The 6,354-nt window shown below is 35.3% G+C and overlaps 1 long non-coding RNA gene across 1 annotated transcript; it reads left to right on the forward strand.

Moving 5' to 3' along the window:
• Positions 1 to 1,489: 1,489 nt before the first annotated feature.
• LOC308401863 lies at positions 1,490 to 5,590 on the forward strand. The gene is made up of 8 exons (XR_013972629.1): positions 1,490 to 1,739; positions 2,216 to 2,255; positions 2,401 to 2,447; positions 2,760 to 2,804; positions 4,202 to 4,231; positions 4,693 to 4,761; positions 4,968 to 5,042; positions 5,438 to 5,590. It is a non-coding gene; the product is annotated as an uncharacterized lncRNA (long non-coding RNA).
• The last annotated feature ends 764 nt before the right edge of the window (positions 5,591 to 6,354 follow it).

The raw sequence follows: 6,354 nt of genomic DNA on the forward strand, positions 1-6,354 counted from the left end.
GTCTATCTTATGGCCAACCTCTGGCTGTATCTTGGTCATATTACCCAGCAAAACCCAGTATGCAGGTTCATCTGTAACAGTCCTTGTGCCACAGATCCTCACTGTTGCTTCTACATTAAACAGAAGAGCAGTGACATGGCTGCAAGTCTCCACGACTCTAGCCATACAGCTGCAGTGGGCGGCTTCAACCTTCCCTGTGATGCTCACAATGACCTGTGGCTGCAATGCTGCAATTCAGTCTTTAAGAGTGCAGGACCTAAAACACACACAGACAAAGTTCATTTAAAGACAAGAACTTTAATAAGCCAAGTCCGACACAAATGTGTTTTATTTACTTTCAAATCCATTTATCATAAATGTAACAAATAAAGTGTTTTTATGTATCCATCTATAGAACGCTGCATGTTATATTCTAAATCTGCATGTTTCTTTTTAGAAACCTATCAGCAAAAAATGAACCTAAAGTATGTAATGCAAGGATGTCATCACTTTCAAGAGGGAGAAAACATAAAGTTCGACTTTAAGTGACAACTATGGACACCTAATATGACAAGCAGATTCTGCAGGTCATTAATCAATGTATAAAACTAAAACAGAATGTATTTTTAGTGACACAGGACACAAACAAGGAAGCAAGATGTGTAATTAGGATTATTTATAATAAATATGAATTAATTAGGGCAATTTCTTTAACCATAAAGAATAACTAAATCCTTCAGGAAAATGTCACATCAATGCACTGAACTCACTATGTTATCCCTCTAACAGAGCCTCTACATGTTCTCACTGTAATTTCCCCCTCACGAATGAATTTTTGCTAGCACTAATTTGAATGCTGGGGGGAATCAAACGCATTTTACTCGCAGTACTCAAGCTGACTTACCTTTGCTTGAATGACGGCGTACTCACAACGTGGAGGCTTAAAAATAGCCAAATCTTGTACCCAGTCCTTGGTGAATTGGATGTGCGCCTCCAGAGATTTATAATTGCGAAATTGGTGCGCCGTGTATGCTCTGACTCCACAGACAAGGTATGAGAGTAGATCATGCTAAGTCAATAGCGGTTTGGTCTTCAGGGTTTCTACTCCACGGCTATATTTCATACGGGTCCACATTTCAACAATCAAGTACCGTCTCTTTGCATCTGGACAGAATCTGTCTCTATACCGTCATTTTCTTTTGAGCTACGTTTCAGAATGGTTCGTAGCAATCTTGTTTTGATTCGTGACCTGCCAAGATGGTGCTGCGCTCCCACAATGCATTGCGACATTACGTCAACTCCAAAGCCCTTTGCGTGCAAGAGTGTATGCGCATGCGCATTGCCACGATGGTTTAAAAAATAAAGATCTAATGAAAAGTAATTAATAAAAATTAAATATTTAAACATTCCCACAAATGTGCAATGAACGTGCAAAAACTCTCTTTAGTAGTTGTTACTGTTTCTTTCTTTCTTTTTTTTTTTTTTTTTTAAAAAAATAACGACGTCTCTGAGGCGCGAAATCTGACAGCGAGAGGAACGGCCGGATACAGGAGACGGGAAGAAACAAGCCGATTATGTTCGCGTTAATTAAGTGGTTGGAAGATGTAAAATTCTCAATTCTGCCAACTGAACATATACGAGATTTTAATGAGGATGAATAATTAGCCGGCATGGAGGAAACGGACCTTTATTTCGTGGAGTGGCGACAAGAAGCCAAGGCGGGTGGCCAGTCTAAGAAGCCTCCATCATCAAGCTAGCAGGTGCCTTTTCCCATATAATATTACTTTATTCTCGTGTATTTGGAACGGAAGCGTAGAGCTGCCACCCAGGCAAAAGAGAAATATAAGTATATCACGTTATAACGTGAAAAGTTTATCGTTCTAACAATATACTATCATGTTTGAACAACATGTTTGAACAACATTGTACGAAAAATGTACATAATTATCACGTCCGTACAATATTGTGCGAACGTGACAATTATGTATATTATAATAACGTGATATTATATTATACAAACATGAAAAGCATAATGTTAGAACAATAAACATTTCACGTCATAACGTGATACAGCTCTATTTTTCTTTTGCCTGGGTGGCAGCTCCACGCTTCCATAATTTGGTAATCAAAATATGTAACTTAATTAATTATATTGTGACGTACTTTTGCCTTTTCTTATTATTCTGCCTTCTCAATAACTATCAAAGCCTATTCACATTTAATTTGGCTTTCACAGAAATCCTACCTCTCCTTCTGGCTACAGAGTACTTACCAAGGTTAGAAACAAAGAACAGTTATGCTTTATTAATGTTCGCTAATTACAATGTTCCACATTTCCTTGCTTTTTAAGTCATTTTTAGGCTTTTTAGAGTTTTTGTTTTTTATTTTTTTAGCAGTAATGTTTCTGCCTATTTATTTCAGCCCATGAAATCGAATGCAGATCTTCCTAATGTGAGATTTACATAAATGTAAGTAATTTTGTTTGTCATTGTCATTAATGTTGTTGCTGTTGTTGTTTTTGTGCAGTTTGCAATCATATAAACCTAGCAAGCATCAGTCAGCACAGTGACTAACCTAAACAGATTCTTGCTTTATTCACATATATTATATGTAATTATATATACCTGCACATTGTACCTAGGGTTGCAGCCACTTGGCCCCACCCCATTGTTGTGACAGCCCTGATTGTACTTATACACTGCATCTGAACAGGGAACAGTCTGCCACATTAATGTATTTTTAAGTGACTTGTTTGTAATACATGAATTTGTTTTTTACAGATGTCAAAGTCTCAACCTCATGCTGCCCTCCCCCATCCTCCTAAAGTAAGTATTTGTTGTTGTAGTTTTTTATGCGGTGTCTGTGTCACATGCTAATCATAATTATTGAAATAACTGTTTTCTAACAGATTTTCCAAAACACTAGTTATGTTTGTTGTCATTCAGACCAATACTACTGCTTAGACATTGTTTAGTGGTCATGCATGTTTGACAAGCTCGTTATGATACCAAAACAGTAGGCCTATCACAATAATCGATATATCGACTTAACACACAATACATGTACATGACCTCAATAATTGTTGATGATGTAATTTATCCGCCATTATATTTACAAAAATAAAATATAATGATAACAAAACAATAACATTAAATAACATTGTTTTCTATTTGTTAGAAAATTTACTATTTATTCAAGTTTTTAAGGTATCTAATATTTTGATTCCTAATTTCAATGATCTAAATACTTTAAGAATTAGATGTTGGTTTGTCAATTGAAAGTGTGTAGATCTTGCATTATTATGGTGTTATATTATGATTATACATTCAAAGACATAAAATGGTCTTAAAATGACAATGACATAACTTGTCGCAATTGTTTATGGGGCAATATACCGACCAACAAAAAGTCGCTATCGTAACAGGCCTTCAAAACAGACGGTTTTATGATTGATAAATTCAAAAAATAAATACATTTAATTTCTCTGAGATTCTCTAATATTCAGTTACAGTTCACAACACAGTTACCCGTACATGCAGTATTATACTGTAAATATAAATCTCTGCATTTAGCATCCCACTAGAAGCGTCACTGTCACGGGAGTGGAACGGACTCAGGCGCAGACTGAGGTAGCACAGTTCAACGACACTTTATTAATCACACTGGTGCACTATATACACGTGAAGGGGGGGGAAACACCAGGGTCCCGGGGATCACTTGGCTGGGGAGACACACTTCTTCGCACTCGCTCTGCTCCTCGTCCAAACAGTCTCCACACAAGCAGCTCAGCTCACTCTCCTACTCACGGGGTCCAGGGGTCACAAAAGGGCTGATCCAGGTAAACCTGTTTACACAGACGAGGGTAAGTCGAAGGCAAACACGGGAACAGTAGAATCGCAAGGAAGCCAGGCAATACTAACGAGAGTTACTCAATATTCCAGCGACGAACAGCTCAGAGCCCCAGCCTTAAGAGCCAGAGAACTGCAATCCGCTCGAGATCAGCTGCAGGTGCGTGGGCCAAGGGCAGGAGCCCAATCAGAGCTCCGCCCAGGCAGACAGGTAGGAGAGACAGAGTGAGAGAAAAACAACAAACACTTGTGGCCACACTGGGCTGGCCGGGGAGGCACAGGGACCATGACAGTCACAGTTACTGCCTCTTTTTTTTTTTTTTTTTTTACAAATACCTGTACTATCACTAACACATTTACTGTTTTACTTTTAGCCTGTGGATACAAATGCAGATTTCCTTAATGTAAGTTGTGCATTTTAATTACATCATGTTATTTTTATTATTATTTATTTATTTATTTTATTTTACATTCAAATATTTCAAGCTTCTTGGTTAAAGAAGCTTGATTGCTAGTAGGTAAAGAATAGTTCACCTATAATTCATATTCCCAATTAATTTCTCACCTCTGATTGAATGCCTTTGTTTGTTTTCCTTTTGACTATAACAAAACATTTTTGCTGGATATATATGGTGAATTTATATGCATAGATACAGTCGTAGTGCTTGACACATGCAAACAGCAGTAGATGTACTAAAAAGGAAATAATTACAATCATGATGTTGATTGCTGATGTCAGTATATATATTTTAGAGGAATGTTTTGTTTTTCACCCAAAATGAACTATATTGCTTCAGAAGAGATTTATTACCCTACCGGACTCTTATATATTGTTCTGTTTTTTGTTTGTTTTTGTTATTTTCAGGTTCAATGGTGCGTGTTCTTCTAATGGCCGCCTTCCCACTGGAGGTTTTGATCCACAGCAATTTAAAAGGTAATCAGCTTTGAAAGTCAGTTCAAATGGTTAGCTAATAGTACTTTAAAAAGCCTACAACTCTGTCACCAGTTTCTTTACCAAAAATTACCCATAAAAGTATCGCTCAATAGCATATATTGTAGTTCAAATGTTTAGTTGTACAAATATCAAATTTTTGGAAATCTAAAACTAGTCAAACACTCAAATGTTCATGCTTTTTATAGGAGGACAGAGCAAAACGGACATCGGCGCAGAGTGAAGAACTGCCCTTGATAAGGACACTATGACAGCCATATATAGTAAGTGAAGACTTTCTGTGTATCTAAAATTGCATACAGCACAAGTAACTTACTTTGCAACCATTAAAATAGGTTGTAAAGTAAGTTACCAATACAAATAGGTGATAATGCATTGTAGTGGTTGGTCTCAGACAAAGAAGGTCAACAGATTTATGAATGCTGGAAGGTAAGGAGAGACGAACAAAAGGGGTGTTAGCATTACTGTAATGTGAACTGGATAGACTTCCCATCTAGGAAAAAAAAGAGGTAAAATTATGCGTAAAATATATCTGTATTAATATTTGTATCTATATAAACAGAAATATCTGTTTGCTAAATGAAGCCAGCTAACATAAATCACATTTTTATTTTAACTCTGATAAAAGTAATAGAACTGTGACTTTTGTTTGTTACAGTGGCGGTAAGGAAGGGGTTTCCCAGCGTGTCCAGAAGGGCTTTGAGGATTGCCGTGAAAGCTGGGGGAACTGAGACTGCTGGAAAAGGAAAAGAAATTACATTTTAAGTATGCTGACTTATGTTCATACAATCACACACACATATACACATACACACACATATGTGTGTGTGTGTATATATATATATATATATATATATATATATATATATATATATATATATATATATACACACACACACATATATGTATATGTGTGTGTGTTTCTTTTAGAATGTTTGAGTATGTAATGAGAATAAACTTATAAAATGAATATTCCTTGCTTGATTGATATGCTATATGTATGTTTTAAACATCAAATAAAGATTTCTTTCAGATGTTACATGTGAATGTGTTTTCTTAGAAATATATGAAGGGTTAAATTTATATTTTTTTGAATGATTTTAAATAAATTTAAATTGTATTTTGAAATGTATTTTATTAATACATTTCAAAATATACAAAAAATGGCCAAAAAATATATGTGCTAAAATACATTTTAAATATATAAATATATTTTAAAATGTATTTTAGCACATATATTTTTTGGCCATTTTTTGTATATTTTGAAATATATTTCAAAATGTATTTTAAAATATATTTTTTTACCGTATGGGATTGTGACATAACTACAGCCCAGCCGATGCAGCAGTATATTAAAGACTACGGTAACTTCATATTGTGGATGGATTATCTCAGTTGTTCTCCTGGCTCTATGGGACAGAGTAGGTATCATCAACTAGCCAAAGCTTGACTGGCCATTATGACAAAAAAAAAAAGAAAAAAAAAGAAAAAAAAAATACACATATATATATATATATATATATATTCTCAGGAACACACTCTAGTGTCTTTATCTTTCAAACATAGCCTCAACCA

The sequence above is a fragment of the Rhamphochromis sp. 'chilingali' genome, assembly GCF_963969265.1.
Source record: "Rhamphochromis sp. 'chilingali' genome assembly, chromosome: 8".
NCBI classification, from domain to species: Eukaryota; Metazoa; Chordata; class Actinopteri; order Cichliformes; family Cichlidae; genus Rhamphochromis; species Rhamphochromis sp. 'chilingali'.